We start from the raw sequence: 19,968 nt of genomic DNA, 5'->3' as shown, positions 1-19,968 counted from the left end.
CTCGTCTCATGAAAAAAATGACGGAAAATTTTTGCTTTTGCATTTTCTGTTGCTTGTGTTTGCACACACCCACACCATATATACACACAACCACAACTTATACACATGTCATGTCATGTCAAGTCAAGCTTGGTAAAGTCAGTTGGTCTAGTCAATCATAGTCTATACGAGTCCCTTAGTAAATTTTATTTTGCAGGTCTCAATTACAGCCCACGTCCGAGGACAAGCGGACCATCTACAGCCCACGTTCGGGGATAAGCGAACCATTTATAGCCCACGTTCGGGGACAAGCGAACCAACTACAGCCTACGTTCGGGGACAATCGAACCACCATCATTTCATGGCGCAAGGTTCTCGATACACAGAGACTTATAATCTTATTAGACAAGTTTTTCCTCAAGCATGGAAAATTTTTGGTCGTTGTCATCTCCCAAAGCGAAGATGTCAGCGATTACATCATGATTTGGGTATTTTTACCCGGCCAAGTGGTCCAATCAGAAAACGCCACGTGTCTTCAGTAAAGGTGCCATTTGGACCTATGAGATAATGACACGTGGAGGGTGGACATTCTTCTGCCCTAAGCAGACTGATGATCCAGCATGGACCATTCAGGCGGCGACGCGTGGCACCCAAAAGGTGCCCAGAGGCCTTTTGGGCTCAGTGAAACGTGTCACTCAGGCATTGCCTCTGGAATGGCGGCCTTCAAGGGCCCAAATCCTGAGGCGCCGTTTTGCGGCGTGACCTAATTCTTAGGTCACCAGATCCTAGGGAGGGCACACTTTCCAAAAGGACTCTATAAATAGGGACATTGTTACATTTATGACAAGACAGAGAATATACACGCAATACGAGACAATACGTCACGTATTACAGAGTTGTCATTTTCAAGAACAGACAGCACTTTACCCGAGCTTCGAATCCGAGCAGATAACTTAACTTCCGCACGTTTTATTACCAAACGCTTACTAACTTAATCTTTGGAGGCGGACCACCGACCATCCGGCGATCCGTTTTCTTTGCAGGTACAGGCGTCCTTTGCTGAATCCAGTCTCAGTGTTGTAACTCTCCCAAGGGACAAAAACCCCCGAAACATTTGGCGCCGTCTGTGGGGAGAGTACCTCTGAAACGGCTTCACAAGCACCTGTACCGATTCCAGAGGCCAATCGGCCTCCAGAAGACATAGTGGTCCAGACGGACCATGACTCAGGTGACGACGCTGACGTCGAAACCTATGTGGATCCAAATGGATCCTTCATCTCTAAACGCATCCGCAGTAAGGAAAAGCGGGAGCGTCACCCTGACCAGGCAGGGCCAAGCAAAACTACTGGTCAGCCAAAGAAGTCCTCGGGGCGGTCGGGTGATCCTTCCCAGGCGGCAGGATCAACTCCCTTCACTCGAGATGAACTAATGAGACTCCTGGGCAGTCTCAGGGATGAAATCAAACAACTCGCCTCAAAGAAGTCGCCTACTCCTAGAAAGGAGCAGTCGGCCAAGAAGCCAGCCCAAGCTGGCAAACAGAAGTCGGTCAGGGACCGTCAGCCGACTCCTCATCCTGCCCCTACGGAGAAGGCCCGGCCCCAATTTGACCTTTCCCGGTTCCGTTTCCCAGAAACGGTCACAAGAAAAGCCATCCGGCACATACAACCGGATGGTAGCAAGAAAACATTCTCTGATGCTCGGCAATACATTGAGCAGAAGAGGACCCAGCTATCAGAGTCGACCTCAACGTCGACCTATCATGATAGCTTTCGGAATACCTCTGTGAGGTATTCCCAATCTGTACATGAGACTCCAGCAAGCAGCCCGCGGGTTCAGTCTGGTCCTCATATGATTCAGTCGGCCCAGTACATGGCACAACCATTGTACCAGGCGCCGGTTTTACCTTACATGCAGCCTGCCCTCTTTGGAGGACAGGCGGCATACGGCTATCAGCCGATGGACTGGCAGCTTAGGCTGCAACACCTTTGGGGATCAACCCTCTGGTTTTTGCAGGGAAATAACTGAAGCCGTACAGCCGGCTAAAGTTAAAAATGTTCTGGTTGGAGCCTATGACGGGACCTCCAACCCAGAAGACCACCTGCTAGCATACACCCACCTCATGTATCTACAGGGGTTGGATAATGCCGCATGGTGTCGGTGCTTTCCAGCCACCCTGAAGGGCATATCCCAATAGTGGTTTGGACATCTGCCGGCTGGTTGCATAAATAGCTTCAAGACGCTTGCGTTCTTGTTTGCTTCAAACTTCTCTATGAACATCCCTGCCAAAAAGACAAGTCTTGACTTGGGCAATGTATAGCAGGGAGATAGAGAAGGCTTGCGTTCCTATGTCAGGCGGTTCAATCTGGTCTGAATCCAGATTCATGGGCTGTCTGATGAGGTCGCTTTCACAGACTTCTTTAAGGGTCTGAAGGACGGGTCTACTTTTAAGTACAAACTCGTCCGCAAACAAATCTTTACTCTGCAAGGAGCCTTGCGAGAGGCGGAACCCTATATACAGGCGACCGAACTCTACTCCTCCAATAAGCAGTCGGACCATAAGAAGTCCGACTGGCAGAAAGAGAGTCGGCCTGCTCAGCCGGCTCCTAAGCCAGAAGAGAGCAAAAAGAAAAAACAAGTCTGGGCCATTGATAACTCTGATCAACCGGCCCAGAAGAAGAAAAAAGAGTGGAAACCGTACGTCCCAAGGTACGAATTCCACAAGGACTGCTTCTCCATCCTCTTGGAAATTAAGGATCGGCTGACTCTTGAAAAGCCGACTCCTATGAAAGGTTCCGTTGAAAATCGGAACAAGAGCAAGCATTGCCATTTCCATGAGGATGTTGGCCATGACACGAACGACTGCTTCAGTCTCAAGCGGGAGCTTGACCGTCAGGCCGACAAAGGACAGCTGAAGTCCTATGTGAAGTCCAAAGTGACTTTAAAGGCAAATCAAGGGCAGTCCAAGAAAAAGACTCCCCAGCCTGCTGTGAGTGCCGAAACTGATGAAGAACCGGTATACACCATAGCAGGCGGCTTTGCCGGTGGTGGCCCGACCATTCGGGGCACCAAGGACCATTTGAGGAAGATGGTCAACTCTGTTGAAGAAGGGGATGTGGCAGGCACATCCGCCTTCCCTAAAGTTGTCATCACCGAGCACGACAGAGGCAAAGTCCGCCGACCGCATGATGACCCTGTTGTCATTGAATGCAAGGTCGCCAACCAGCTGGTTGGTCGAATTCTGATTGACACAGGAAGCTCCTCTGACCTCATCAGTCTCAAATGCTTTTCCAATCTCATGTACAAACCGGATAGCATAATGGAGGTCTCCCACACCCTTGTTGGGTTTGGGGGAGGACTTGTGCACCCAGTCGGACGCATTGACTTACCTCTCCGCCTGGGAAGCAGGGGAGACGGTCGGCACATGACCATCCGTTTCCTAGTGGTTGAAGAGCTCACAGCTTACAACCTCATCTTTGGCCGTCCCACTCTTAATGAGTGTAAGGCCGTCATCATCCCTGCACTCATGCTACTTAAGTATGAGAAGGATGATGGAACAGTCGGTTCCCTTAATGGGGACCAAAAGACGGCTCGAGAGTGTTACCTCTCGGACGTCAAGCCCGCGGCCGTACAAACAATCGACCTCGACGATGTCGAGGAAGAACAGTCGGCCCCACCAGCCGGAAAGAAAAGAAAGACTGATCAGCTAGTGGTGGTTAAAAAAGAAAAACAATAGCAATCAGTGACCGGGGAACGGTCGGATGATCTCCGTCCCCAGCCTGCTGGTGAACACATCGATATCCCTCTGGACGATAGTCGTCCAGAACGGACGGTTAAGGTGAGGACGGTTGCATTTGCAAAGCTGGGTGAAAGCCTTCACCAGCTACTCAGAGAATTCAAATACATCTTTGCCTTTGAAGTGGAGGAGATGCAAAGCATCAGCCCGGATCTCGCTGTCCACAAACTCGCCGTGGATCTTAAAAAGAAGCCCATCCGGCAAAAGAAAAGAAACCTCAACGAGGAAAGAAGTCAGGCGGCAGCCGCCGAAGTAAAAAAGCTGCTTGATGCCAAGTTCATTCGGCCGTGCAATTTCCCTGAGTGGGTAGCTAACGTTGTGTTAGTAAAAAAGCCGAATGGAACTTGGCGGATGTGTGTTGACTACACAGACCTCAACAAGGCATGTCCAAAGGATAGTTATCCATTGCCTAAGATCGACAGTCTGGCCGACTCAACAGCCGGACATGCCTTGATGAGTTTTATGGACGCCTATTCAGGTTTCCATCAGATTCCCCTGTGGAAAAAAGATCAAGAAAAGACGGCATTCGTCACTGATCAGGGGTTGTTCTGTTATACGGTGATGCCGTTTGGTTTGAAGAATGCACCTGCTACTTTCCAACGAATGATTAATACGGTTTTCATTAATCAAATCGGACGGAATGTAGAGGCGTACATTGATGACATGATAGTCAAATCCAAACAACAGGCGGATCATCTTGCTGATCTCCGAGAAACATTCGCCACACTCAGGCAGCACAAGGTCATGCTAAACCCAAAAAGTGTGTCTTTGGTGTTGAGTCTGGGAAGTTTCTCGGATTTTTGATTGACCAAAGGGGAATAGAGGCCAACCCTGAGAAAATACTGGCGGTAATCGACATGCAGTCGCCCCGTACTATGAAGGAAGTGCAAAAACTAACAGGTTGTCTGGCGGCCTTGGGGAGATTCCTCAGTCGGTCAGGCAACAAGTGTCTCTACTTCTTCCAGGAAATAAAAAAGAAGACCAACTTTGAATGGGGGGATGATGCAGAGGCGGCCTTTCAAAAGCTGAAAACTCATTTGCACTTTTTGCCAAGGCTTGTAAGCCCTTTTCCCAAAGAGAAGCTCTTCATGTACTTAGCCGTCTCTGATCATGCCCTCAGTGCCGTTCTCTTAGCTGAAAGAGACGGCATCCAGCTCCCGGTGTATTTCATTAGCCATGTTCTGAGAAACGCGGAGCTTTGGTACCCCATGGTTGAGAAATTCGGCCTTGCCCTTTACATGGCCATCAAGAAGCTAAAACCCTACTTCTTGGTGCATGCGGTGGAAGTCTATACTGACCAACCGATCAAACGGCCACTCACAACCTTGGAGTCTTCTGGACAAATGCTTAAATGAGCTATCGAAATGCAAGGATTAGAAATCACTTACGAACCAAGGAAGGCAATAAAGGGGCAAGCCTTCGCCGACTTTATTGTCGAAATGACAAGGCCGGTTGTGCCGGACAATACAGACCAGGTTTGGAAAGTGTATGTGGATAGGAGCTCCACTGGGAACGGCTGTGGTGCAGGGATTATCTGTCAATCTCCTGAGGGAGATAAGTACGAATACGCACTACAGTTTAAGTTCCAGGTCTCTAACAATGAGGCCGAGTATGAGGCCCTGCTGGCCGGCATTCGGTACTGCAAGGCGGCAGGGGCAAGGAAAATAGCTGCCTGCTCTGATTCTCAATTAGTCGTACTCCAGGTTAATGGGACGTACGAGGCCACTCATCCGGCCATGATAAAATATTTGCAGGCAGTCAAAAGTGAAGTTGGTGCACTTGAGGAATTTCAGTTAACTCAGGTGCCCAGATCTTCAAATAATCAGGCGGATGCTCTGTCAAAACTAGCGTCATCCGCCTCTTGTGAAACGCCTTGGTCGGTCTTCTGGGAGGTCATGGAAAAGAGAAGTATATCTAATGAAGACCCCATTGGAATTCTCGACCGAAGCTCTACCTGGATGGACAACATCCGGGCTTATCTTGCAGACGGCACGCTCCCTGATTCACCTCAGGAGGCGGCTGCTCTGAAAAAGAAAGCGGCAAACTTCGAGCTGAGACAAGGAGAACTCTTCAAAACTGGTTTCTTGAAACCCCTATTGAAGTGTGTTACCCCAGAAAAGGGGAGAGAGGTTCTCGAAGATTTGCATGCGGGTTTCTGCGCCTCCCATATAGGCGACAGGTCTTTAGCTGCCAAGGCTAGGCGGCTCTACTTCTGGCCAACTCTGGAGTCGGACGCTATGGAAATGGTCAAAAAATGTGACAAGTGTCAAAAGTTTGGCAAGCTCATCCATCGTCCGGCCACAGACCTGACGGCCATCCACATCCCAATTCCCTTTTCCAAATGGGGCATGGACATACTTGGGCTTTACACCGCGGCCCCAGGCGGCAAGCGCTACATATTGGTAGCTGTGGATTACTTTACCAAGTGGGTAGAGGCGGAGGCGGTCAAAAACATCAAGACTAAAGACGTTATTTCCTTCATCTGGAGGAATATTATCACTCGCTTCGGGGTGCCCATGTCTATGGTTTTTGACAATGGTCCTCAATTTGAGACGCCTCAACTCAAGACTTGGCTGGGAGAACAAGGGGTCTCAAGCCTCTTTGCATCAGTCGGTCGGCCCCAAGCAAACGGCCAGGTTGAAGCCTTCAACAAGTTAATCTCAAACGGGATTAAAAAGAAAATTGAACGGGCTGGTGGTCTTTGGGCGGATGAATTACCACACGTCCTATGGTCCATCAGAACGACCGCTAAAGGGGCGACTGGAGAAACCCCGTTCCTCATGGTGTATGGTGCAGAAGCTGTCCTACCCATCGAACACTATGAGCCGACTCTTCGAGTCATGTTATATGACGAAGAAGCTAACTGGGAGGCCATGCGGCTGGCATTGGACTCACTTCCAGAGCGCAGGGGCAATGCCGCCTTGCGCGATGAGATTTACCGTATGAGAATGACACGGGCTTACAACAAGAGAGTACACAAGCGTCCTCTCAAAGTGGGGGACTTTGTGCTACGAAAAATGGAGGCAGTCGATAGGGCGAATAAGTAGGGAAAGTTAACCCCAAATTGGGAAGGCCTTTACCGAATATATGAGGAATTAAGAGACGGCACCTACCGCCTGGAAGAACCAGACGGCAGGAAGCTGCCTAGGACTTGGAATGTAGACAACTTGAAAAATTACTACTTCTAAGTACGAATGTAAATACCTCAAATTTTGTCATTTAAAAATTTGTTTAATGAGAATATGCCTTCATTTCCAGCTTGTCTTTTCTTATCATTAGTGGCGCCTGTACAAAATACAGACGACCAATGCATTTGGATAGCGTCTGTCCCAACAGCAGACGTCCCAATCCCTCTGAAGAAGCCGACTGCTTTAAAGCAGTCGTTTCTACGAAACTCTTTAAATTTACGCCAACACTTAAACGAATATTTGCTTAAATCTTTAAAAGGCCTAAGGCCAGATAAAATCATTTTGAGGCCAATGGCCGGATATTAGGAAAAACACATAGAGGCCGAATGGTCACAGTCTGCTCCAACATGAGTATGACCGTCTGCTCCAACATGAGTCGGATAACCGACGACGTCCATTCGGGCGAATTCGTCGAGGAGAAGCATCTCCCATTTGGGTGACACATTGCTCTACAAATACACCAAGCGGCCCTACCGAATGCTAAGGCAGCATTCGCAGTCGTTTGGTTTAATCGAAAGTGAAATCTTAAAGGCCAGAATTTTCTAACTGTTCTAGCACAGTCGGAAAAGGGTCGCTGTTTCATAAGTAGAGGCTATTGAGGCATTACGCCGGATGCGCCTGTTTTTGCTCTAGTGCAAGACAGGCGGAAAATTTTACTGATTACAAAACTAATGAGGCCCTTGGCCAGATACGCCTGTTTTTGCCCAAACGCTGGACAGGCGGACTATTACTTACCAAGAAAACGAGCTAAAATACTTAGCAGATTAAAAAAGAGACTTGTGGGTCGAATGCGCCTGTTCTTTGCTCTTGGGGAAAGACATGCGGATTATTCTAAAGTAAAATTAAGACTAAGGTAAAACTTAGCATCTTATCTCGTCAAGGCTTTAGGCCGGTAGCGCCTGCTTTTAGTTCTTGGAACAAAATAGGCGAGGAATTTCTTTTTAGCAAATTTGCTAAGTCAAAAATCTTGTATTTCGTTTGAGCCAATGGCCGAATGAAAACAATTATTCATTAGCTCTGGATGGCCGTCTGTCGCGTGGTTTGGGGCAATCACCATAGTGATTGATTGACTTAGAAACCATGTATACTCTTCTAAGTATCAATAATTTCTAAGTCAATCAATCCACTCAACCGAAACCACTCGACATTCGTCCAGGGGCAAGAACATTCGCATGCTATACAGGTTATAATACTTGGCCAAAAAACATGCAACTAAAAAAATTTTAAAGAACAACAATATGAATAACTTCAGCCAAACGGCCGAATGAATTTAGATTAAAAAATCCAATCGTCACCAGACGATTGGGTAAGATTGTTTGCTGGCCACGCCAGAAAAATTGTCAAATTACCCGACCCCTCGGTCGGTAAAGATACATGGATACTCGGCACGCAGGCCGTAAGATGAAATGAATGGCCATTCGGCCGCAGAAATAACTACCAAAAAGCTTTAAGGGGCAGAGGGATTATCAGCATTGGCAGCCGCATTATCAGTTGCCGGCTGCCCTTCATTTTCATCATTCTCCTCTTCCCCGTCTTCATCCCCGGAGGAGCTTGAAGAGGAGTCGGCCTCTTCACCATCAGCATCCTCCTCTTCAGCCTAGCGAAGGAGTTCAGCATTGTAATCCTCGTTTGCCTGATCAAACTTAGATTTCCAGATGCCAAAATCAGCACCCGGCTGTACCGCCTCCCATGTCGCCTGCATGATGGATTCGTAGTCTTCCATCATTTGTTTGACAAGGGCTTGTTTCTCCTCCTCGGCCCGGGACTGGAACTTATCCTTCAGCTGCTGCTCCTGGTTCGCCAGGCACCCCTCCAGGCGGCCAACCCGCTCCTTGGCCCTCTCGGCCTCTTTCTTGGCCTCTTGAAGAGGCTCAAGATTTTCCTTAAGCCCTTTAACTTCGGCCTTAAGGTCATTGATTTTGGAGCGGGCCGACTCCAGGTCTTTCTTCACCTGCAGGTGGGCGTCCGCCTGGGAATACATCATGTCAAGGGTCAGAAGCTCATTCTGAGCAATTTCAAATCGAGCTCGGTCTAAGGCGGACTCGGCTCGAGCTTTAGCGGCTGTTACCTCTTTCGATTTTTCCTGGATTGGCCGTCTTAGCCCCTGGACGCGAAGCATGGCCTGGAAATAAGAAAGAGTCGGATGGTCAAAACCAGTCGGATATGTGCTGAATATTGAGGAAAATTTGGCTAACTTTTATACCTCGCAGAGGTTCCCCAAAATGGCATCCAAGTTAAGGGTGTCGACTCCTCTTACGGACGCCTTGTCCTCTAGATCAAGCGCCCGTAGCATCTCCTTGGCCATCTGGACGACGGTCGACCTTTGCACAGGAGCTGCAAAATTATATGTTAGTCAAGTTCCAAGAAGCAATATTAAGTATCGAAATTCAATAAAGATGCGGCTCATACCGTCCGGCTGAGCCTCCTCCTCCTTCTCCTTCCCATGACGCCTCTTTTCTCCTGCTGAGCCGACAGCAGTGCTGGGTTGCTTAAAGCCACCCTTTGATGCCTGAGTGGCATCCGGTTTGCTGACCTCCCTGTCAGCTTCGAGAGTAGAGCCGTCCCCCTTTCTTGGGCCTGTGAGCGATGTGCTTTCGGTTCTTGCCGGATGCACTCACATCACCCGCCCCTGTTTTTTGAATTTTGGGTTGGGATTGCTTAGAGGGAGAAGGCCTGGTGGAAACACTCTGCATGAACAAAAAGAAAGGCTTCAGAAAAGCAGGCGGGCAAAATTTAACCTCTATTGAAAAAATATACCAAGTATCATAAACAGCTACCTTGGGAGTCCCGGCTGCTTTCTACTCGTCACTCGCCCTGTTGAGGACGTTGGTGCGGTACTTAGCTGCGGAGACGGCAACCGGCTTCTTTGTTGCCGAGAGTTTTTCCATTGCCTTGTCTGCACCAAAAAGAAGGAGTTAGGCTTTATAGACGCACATGGAAAACAATTTAAAGTTTGCTTAAAAACAGACGGCCGACTACCTCTCGGCATCTCAGAGCTTAGACCACAAGCGGCCAAGAACACCCCATCTTCTAGCCACTTGTAAAGGGGAATGTAGCTCTGGGGGACGACTATTTTCTCCCCATGCTCGTTTGTCCGAACGGACACTTTAAACAGACCCCGGTCTAAAATTTCCTCCTGGGCCCGCCTAGGGAGAGGGGGCAAGGCACTCTTGCCAGCCAGGAGGGGCGGATCCTTGTTCCACCGATTGTATTTTTGGTTCAGTCGGCTTTCAGAGGAATGGACAATGTAGAACTTTGTTCTCCAGTCCTTCCATTTGTTCTCTTTGCCGACTGCCATCATGTACCCCTTACAGGTGGACAAGGTGTACCAGCCGTCGCCGCCCTTAGCAGGCGCTCGGCTGAGATAGTGCATGTGGGCGAATGCCTCAAAGCTGGGATCCACCTCCAGCATTTCACATGCGGCAACGTACCCGATGATATTTATCCATGAGTTCGGGACAAGTTGCCAGATACCCAGTTGGTATCCGTCCAGTATCCTCTCCACGGCTGGATGGAGAGGGAAACGTAAACCAGCCTGAAGGACCGCCTCGTAGCAGCCGAAGGCTTTGTCCTTATAACTAGCCAGGGAGGGCCAGGTTATAGTATCCTCCTTGTTGGGGACGGACAAGGAGAAGCCATGTCCCATTACGGTCTTGCGCCTGAAATTGGAAAGACCGGATGTCATGGAGGTCCGCTTACTTTGCGGAACATGGTGATAGTATGGGGCACGCTCCAAGCGCCTGGAAGCACTCGGCTCCGCCCAGCCTTCCCCTTTTTCTACTGACAAGGACTCCCTTGCAGTATCTATTTTTGCTCGGACCTCCTCTCACTTGACAGAGGCGCTATCAGAAGATGACGAGGCCGAATCCTCATCAGAACTTTCCCCAGAGCTAGGGGACTGCCGGCTAGGGCCAGCAGGGTCCTCCCCTAGACTCTCCTCCGACTCCTGTTCTGAAGGCTCGGCCTGGTACTGACTGTCGGCTTCCCGCAGTATAGAATCACTGGGGGTGCCGCTTGAAGAAGAGGGAGAGTAGTAAGATGGAGTTTGGGGAAGGTCAGAAGAGGGATTACGGGGGTGCTCAGAAATCTCACTAGCTGGCACCCTAATGGAGCCGTCTGAATTTGGAGTCTCACTGTCCGAATGGTAAAAGGAACCATCCGGCCTATATCTCCTTGTTGTCTGCTTTGTTCGAGCCATCGTGTCCTGCAGATGCACAGACACTGTCGGATTTGGAGATGTACTTAAAGGAAAGTTCTCGAACGAGCATTCGGCACTCCTAGTTCTAGATTCAGCCGTCCCCGGTGACCGGCTGATCGCTAACCTAGGTCGTGCCGTGTACGTTTGGGAAACCATTTGAATAAATGAAAAACGCAAGAAAAAATAAAAGAAAAGAGCATGCGGTTACCTTAGAAGAAGGTATTTGAGGCGCCTGGTTGGCTGAAGCAGTCGGTCAGAAAAGCCGAGTGTCGGATGCTTGACAAAAGTTAGGGTCTTTAAGAGTCTTTAAGAGTCAAAAGTCAAGAGATTCTCCAAGATTCGCAAAGGTGTGAAAACAAAAATGAAGTCAAACCTTCCTATTTATAGAAAGAGGAAACCCTAATTTTTCCCCCCAAAAAACAATTTGAAAATCAGCCCAGTCATGTGAAGACACCTGTCACAGGTGCCACGTGCAATGCACGTGACCCCTGTGAGGGGCAAATGATTTGGGTATTTTTACCCGGCCAAGTGGCCCAATCAGAAAACGCCACGTGTCTTCAGTAAAGGTGCCATTTGGACCTATGAGATAATGACACGTGGAGGGCGGACATTCTTCTGCCCTAAACAGACTGATGATCCAGCATGGACCATTCAGGCGGCGACGCGTGGCACCCAAAAGGTGCCCAGAGGCCTTTTGGGCTCAGTGACACGTGTCACTCAGGCATTGCCTCTGGAATGGCGGCCTTCAAGGGCCCAAATCCTGAGGCGCCGTTTTGCGGCGTGACCTAATTCTTAGGTCACCAGATCCTAGGGAGGGCACACTTTCCAAAAGGACCCTATAAATAGGGACATTCTTACATTTATGACAAGACAGAGAATATACACGCAATACGAGACAATACGTCACGTATTACAGAGTTGTCATTTTCAAGAACAGACAGCACTTTACCTGAGCTTGGAATCCGAGCAGATAACTTAACTTCCGCACGTTTTATTACCGAACGCTTACTAACTTAATCTTTGGAGGCGGACCACCGACCATCCGGCGGTCCGTTTTCTTTGCAGGTACAGGCGTCCTTTGCTGAATCCAGTCTCAGTGTTGTAACTCTCCCAAGGGACAAAAACCCCCGAAACACATCATATGTCGACTTTCCTCAAGCATGAAAGTATCTCAACCGGTGGGTTTCTTCAAGCATAGAAAACTGCCAAAATCATCTGTCGACTTTCCTCAAGCATGGAAAGTATTATCGGTGGGTTTCTTCAAGCATAGAAAATCATCAATTCATATGTCTACTTTCCTCAAGCATGGAAAGTATTTCAACGAAACGTCATCCGGTGGATTCCTTCAAGCATAGGAAGCTGCCAAACTCATTTGTCACCGATACACTGGTGTCAGATAAGCATTCTATCCCTTTACTCTTTTATCTGTGGAACTAACATATTTCTGCAGGTATCGGCGTATACAGAGTGATTTAGGATCGCAGAACGTCTTTAATCATTCTCCGTCCTTATCGACTACTTTGACTATCGTTTTCGAAACTGGCGTTTCTACAAACTCAATCAAAGTGGCGGCTTCTGTAGAAACCTAAAAATGTCTTCCCAAAACCAAACCCGATGATGAACAACCTTTCACTACCATTATTGGTCGGGTTGAGTATTTAATCTTTAGAGTGCTTAAATCCATATTCATATCCCAATACATTTAATAAACCAATAAAATTTCTAACCATTTCCCTAAACCATAACTTATTTTCCTCTTTTCGTGCCTTTAAACCCAAAATAATTCATTTCGTGTCCTTTAAAATCATTCATTTCGTGTCCTTTTTATAGAAACGTTCATTTCAGTTTATTTTGGTCTATAATCTGGATCAAATGATTTAAAATTTGGATGGGGCTTGAAAAGAGATTTCCAACGATATATTATAAACCCAAATCCGAGTTATAACGAATAAGTTATGACCAAAACATTAAACTGAGCCCAAACCGAACCTAAGCCCACCTTACCTACGACCCAATGATCATGTGGAGGGTCCAAAGGATTTAATACTATTAATAAACCAACTAGGATTAATTGGAAGCTTCTAAAAGTTTCTAAAATATCTTAATTATCCATTTTGAAAAGATAAAACTAAAGAGTTTGAAATTGAATAAATTTTTTCTTTTTGAAAGTCCTAATTCTATTCAAATTGAAAGACGTTCAAAGATAGACAGATATTATTTATGTGCCTCACATTTTTTATCCAAATATTATATGGTTGGATGGCCCGTGAAATTATCTTTCCAATGATATATTATAATATCAATTCCGAGCTATAACGGAAAAGATATGAATAAAATATCAAACTCTATCCAAAACTGACACCGTCTTACTATTTCGGCCATATCTTTTATTATACAAAATATTTTAATCTGATTCTAATTGGGTTAAAAATTATACTTCAAGACTTTCCAAAGATATCTTATTTATCTTATTCTCATTTTGGATCAAAAGATATGATAAAAACAAAAACGGCAAAAACTGCAGTCTATTGAGTTTTATTCCGATTTAATTCGAATCTTATCTTGTTTTTTCGACCCTTCTTTTTTCTCTATAAATAGAGGTCATATCTCCCCTTTTTTCAATGATCAACAATCTTGATCATCAAATAATTCTATTCTCCCTCTTTATCCTAAATACTAGCCACCTTATTCTCTCAAAATACTTCCCCTAAACACTCTAAGGAGTCTATACAATACCCAAAGTTCTATACTTAAACCAAGGTGTGAAAGGTATAATTAACTGAGGGTTTGGACCAAATCAACTCTACTTTTTATTTAATTTAATTGTTTCAATTTGATTTATATTTTAATTGAATTACTAACAGCTTATTCATGATGTAGAAATTCAAGGAAACGCGAAAAGTGAGTAATTAATCACTTAATAACTCTTATTTTTATTCTTATTGCTAGTATCATGATTAGGCTAATTTATGATTTGATTTGACTAACGATATTATGGTTAAATTGCTTCCAATATTAATGTTTAATCTATTATTATTTACTGATCACCATATTGCATGTTAAAGGGAATGTGTAATTGAAAATCACGCCTAATAAGATAATTTAGACGACGGTTTTAGGTTCCTTTTTAATCTTGTTATTAATTCAAGTGATCCCAAATATTTTGGAATATTGTGTTGCATTAATATTCAACCAATTTAGCCTAATGATAGATTAGAGCGAGTTGAATCTTTGTTTACATGCCTTTGAGATCGCAGGAATCACTTTTCACGATAAGAATCGAGTAGAGGCCAATAAGGGCGAATGTGACTCCATGACTCACTTCGTACCATCATCCCCGATCCTCCTTTCGTGGTTCCGAACCATATGGATTTAGTAATCTCATGGATTATGAATGTGGTGTAACCTTCACGGGTCAATTGTTGTTGCCTATCGTTGTCCCTTAATCGTGGTTGCCTTAAATGATCCGTGAACAGTTTACAAGTTCTTTAAAAACTTGTAGGCGGCTCCTTACTTTCCTTGTCCCTAAACGTATTATGTCAATTCCCACTTCCTAAGAGTGCCAAGCATATTCACAACATGCTTTAACGTAGGCGCACTTTAAATGACGCCTACAATTATGTGTCTTAGTTTTGATTCCATGTTTAGGTTGGTTGTTATAATTTTTTTGTGGTTATTTATAAGTTTTTATTTTTTATGTTTGGATGCATTTTTTTTTAACAACATTAGGTGAGATGAATTGTTGAGGATTTGGTATCAGATTTTGTAGCGTTGTTTTTAAGTTGTTCTAACATATTGCAGTGACCAATGTCTAATTCTTGTTTGGTATCATCCTTTACATTGTATGTTGATATCTGTTTTAGTGCTTTAATTTTGGTTATTAGTTTGTCTTGATCTGTTCTGTTTATTTTGTTCTGTTTTAAAGTACATTGTTGTATCTTTTGTTTTGTTCTGTTGTGGTTACTGTGTTTTGTTATTGGTCATTGTGCTCGAATTTGTTTTAAGTTGAATTTAGGACTTTCACCTATGGTATATATAAAAGAGAGCATATAGTGTTGTGGGTTTCCATGATGTTTTGAGAAATTACCTTTATTTCTGCTTGTTTTCCAGTTCTTGTGTTGTGCTTCTTGTGGTTTTGATTTTTATTAGAATTTGTCAAGAGATTTATTCAAGATAAATGCATAGATAATGGTGGACTTAAATAGAGTTAGATTAAATTATTAGAATTGGCATGATTAGTGTCTAATTTTTGGTGAGTATCAGTTCTTATTTTTTTAAATCACTATTAGTGCATTGTTAGTTCATGTGCATTAATTATGTTATATTGTTTGATCATTTTATCTTCTTTAGTTATATGCTTTTAAATTACATATTTCATTTTTTATATATAAAAAAAAAAAAAAAAAACAAAATTTGCAAATGTTGCTCAATTTGTTTTCATTATTTTTAGGTTTCCTTATGTAAGTAGACAATGACAGATAGGAGGGAATTGCGAGAGTTAGTAGCACATATTGATGCTATTTTTGATGATATGAAAGACATTCGAGAGCAAGAAAAGGCTGAAGTAGATGGATTAGTCAACATCAGAACTGCACGCACGGTTAAGTTACAAGAAGGGACGGTTTTGTTATCTCAACTGCATTGGCTTCGGGAGCAGTGCATTTCAGAGCTATATTGGCAATGAGGGAAAGATAGAAGAAGGGCTATGATAGCCCATGGGGGTATTGGACCGATTGAAGAATTTGTGCTACCTGAGGAGATAATTATTGAAGATGACAAGGGTAGTGTTGTGAGTAGGACTGTTGATGTTGGTGGAGACCTTGTAGAACGGGAGGATGTCGGTGGTGATGAGGTTATGGAATATGATGGCGATGTGGGTGAGCGAGATGTTGTAAAGGAACAAGGTGAAAATAAAGTTGAAGAACAAGATGGTAGTTGGGATTTGAAGAAAAAAGAGAACAATGCAAAATCCTCTTGGAGACAACCAAAGAGTAATGCTGAGACAAATGGTGAAGACGGTCTGAGTAACCGGGATTGTAAAAAAGGAGAGGGCGAGTCTTGTTCTTCGTGGGATTCTGATAACTGTCTGAGTCACTGGGATTGTAAAAAGGGAGAGGGAAAGTCTCAATCTTCATGGGATTTTGATAAGTAGGAGGATTTGGATGGAATAAAAACGATTTTGGGATCTCAAAAGGAAAATAGAAGATCGGTTTGATGAAGAGATTCCAGGTGCTGATGGAGATGATTGTGGTGAATATTTATCTTTTGGCAGCAACAATAGGTATGAGATGATGGGCTACGAAGATAGCTACGAGTAAAAGGCTTCCGTAAATTCGGGTGTAATCTGTTAACTTAGGTTACTGCTATTTTGATAAATAAGTTAAGTTATTTTGTTTAGTGAATTCGATTTAGAACTTGTAAAGTTTTTAGTTTATTATAAGTAGGTGGTAAGAAATATGTTTTTTGTTTCTTGATATGAATGGCAATGTTTTGGTGATTTATCTTCCTTTGTAACAAGTTGCTATAGCTGTTATATAAATTAAAAAAAAAAAATTCCGCAAAGAGTATATTCTTACAAATATAATCCTTTTAAGCTCTCATAATCTTACAAATTACATTGTAATTATATACAGTGATATTTAAGCTATAGTTGTTAAATATCACGATCATTTTTCGAGGCATATTGCAATTATTTAAACTGATATTTACGTTCTTTTATTTCATTTAACTTTTTCCTTTATTTTAGAAAATTTAGGGAGTTTATAGAATAAATCTGTTATATTGTAAGTCATAACAGATTTGATTGATTGAATTAAAACTTTGAATTTCAGCAATGAGTTTTGGAAGTACCAGTCTTAATCTCTCAAAAATGATTTAAGAGATGCTCTTGTATATAACATTACAGCAGGAAATAGGTCTAATGTTAGCATAAATAACAAAAAATAGTTAGGATTGGGAGGTCCATTGTGTGAGCAGATCCTTAACCTTACTGCAACAGAAATTTTTGACATGAAAACTGAGGTGCCTAATTAATCTATGTTAATAGCTTATATATTTAGCAAAATCACTTGCTTCTATTAATCTTAGTCATGACATTATCTTCTGCTCTTCTCAGGATGATTGGACTCAATTTGATCACCTTGCTGCAGCTCTGGAGTCAACACCAATAGACATCATACTTTATTTAGCACAATCATTGAAGAGGGAAAGGGTGGTAATATTATTTTCAATAAAGCTTAGTGTTACTGCCTTGCATGCACTTTTACTTAGGCTTACAGACAATGTTTCTTTTGTATGCTTAACTAATGCATGAATTTTGCAGATTGTTTTATTATATACTTTTATGTTTCACAATCAGTGCATGCATTCTGCTATGTATATCAAGTTTCAGTTATTTAAGATCTTAATTACCAGCATATGTAAATAAGACCATTAAACCTACTGTTGTCATTTCTCTTTTAACTGAGATTACACTTACTCATGCAAAATATTGTTTGCATAACCAGCATATACATCTACACATACACCTTAAATCATGAAATCATTTAAAGGCACTCTTACAGTTTCTAAATAATTTTATTCTCAAATGGGTTTAGGAAGAAGCTAAGGAGGAAAATATTTTGAGAACAATGAGTTGTCCTCCTTTTTTTTGCCTATTCATTTTGTTATCTTTTCAAATTAGGTTATCATTCACCAATGACTTGATCTAAGTTGAAAGCGAAGAAGAGTTCCTTTTGCATAACATCAGGATTGTAAGATTCACTCTTGTTTTTGAAGTAACTCTTTGGTCAGGAGCGGCAAGTTAGTGTTGTTCTAAGGAAGCTGTCAAATTTATCCGTATATATAAAGCCTTAAATCAGATTTGAGTAAATCAATTGATAAAATACGAGAATAATGTCTTGATTAAATTCTTCCGGTTATCCAAGCCTGAACAAACTTTCACTAAGTTTTTATAAGTTAATATAGACTTCTAATAATGATGGAAATATAATATTTATTCCATCTAATCTATGCCTTTCAATATCATGTCTTATATAGCTAATTTAGGTACTTGCTTTATACACTAAGTAACTTTATTTTGGATCAAACTCAAGCAAAAATTTTATAATATGACTATATCTAGCACTCAGGTGCATGTCTATGACTATAGTGACATTGGGGAACAACTTAAAATGCATATTGTTCTGTGAACTATTGTGACACATAAGATTAGCTGTTTGGAGCTGAATGGCGGTAATAGTGATAACATTCCTACTATTTTCCAACTTAATACTCTATTGGCATCATTTACTAAAAACAATATCCTTCAACTCATCTTCACCATTCAATATTAGTACTTTCTCCAACTATCAACCATAAAGTGCTTATGTTTCCACAATCCATCCTTATCTTCAATCATCTCAGATTATGAATGTTAGATTCTAACATGGCATTGGAAAACTAATAAGCAGGCTCAATCTGAATACTACAATTGAGTCAGAAAAAACTGAGTCTATAGACTGAATGATTCAAATGATTCTATACAAAATAATATATACCACCTTGTAATGTGGCTATTACTCTATTAACCATGTTGAAATTTAACACAGAAAAAATGTTTGTTAGTGTAGATATACTATGTATGAGACATTAAAATACACTTTATGATCAAATATAGCCTAATATTATAGTTTCTTTAGTAATGCAATATGTAACTATTTGATTAAAATAAATAAATAAGCTAACAATTGAAACCAAGATTTTCATATAACCATCAATATTGAAAATTTCAAAAAAGATATTTATATAATCTATTGAAATCTAGATCATTACAGCTTAATTTTGGAATTAACTTCCTTAGTTACAAAAACTTTTGTCAAAATATATAAAGGCTAGAACTTTCGATGATTAAATTATATTAGGAGTACTTTTAACACCTAAATGGCCTCAAAAATGATATCTACTTAAGCATTGTACTAAATGGACTAATCAGAATCGAACCCATAAGCATCATCATCGTCACCAGAAACTTCAGGCGAGTGATAATGGTATGGATAACCAATATCCTCTTCAGAATCATCGTACAATAAATCATCCTGATCCTCGCCTTCCTCCTCTTCGTGTTCTGGCTCCTCCTCTAAGTCCCTCATCTGATAAATTTGCGGATGTTGTTGCTCCTGTCGTACCAAACCATCATTACCTTCACCAATTGCAGGTTGTTCCTGCACTTCTTCAACCCGAACAACAATTGTAGAATAGATGACTTGTTTCACTTCAGCATCATCATCACTGATTTCCATATCAGTTTTCCCTCCTTCAACATCAACATTTTTAACCTCATGAGAATTGCTACATTGGCCTCTTCTCTTAGATGACTCGCCTTTAAAGCGTACTATTTTCCTCATTCTGACTGGTTGATCATCACTGTCACTATCAATTTGAATAGGACTCTCCATCTGTACATTCTCAACAGCAACCTCTGGTTCTAAAGGCCCTCCTCTAACACCACTAATATCCCTCTGGTATTCATGGTTACCTTCTTCTACCGCATTTATACCCATGAATCCAATATTGTGCCCAATTCCTCCCTGCTCTATATATTGCCTTTTACGGCGTTCACTTAGACGCCCGATTAGTTCGGTAATTCGTTCTCGTCGAATACTCTGAGACTATTCGTACAAAACCTTAGCTTCCTTTAGCTTATTGGTATACGCTGCTCTAATATTTGCCAATTCTTCTTTCTTTTACCTTTCCTCTTCTGCAATTACATCCATATCCCTGTACAACATAGCAAGTCGTGCTTCCAGATCTTGTAATTCCTTGTTGTTAGC

This window comes from Chenopodium album, chromosome 9 (assembly GCF_948465745.1).
Source record: "Chenopodium album chromosome 9, dcCheAlbu1.1, whole genome shotgun sequence".
NCBI classification, from domain to species: Eukaryota; Viridiplantae; Streptophyta; class Magnoliopsida; order Caryophyllales; family Amaranthaceae; genus Chenopodium; species Chenopodium album.
The sequence above is the reverse complement of the archived record's forward strand: the minus strand, read 5'-3'. Positions refer to the sequence as shown.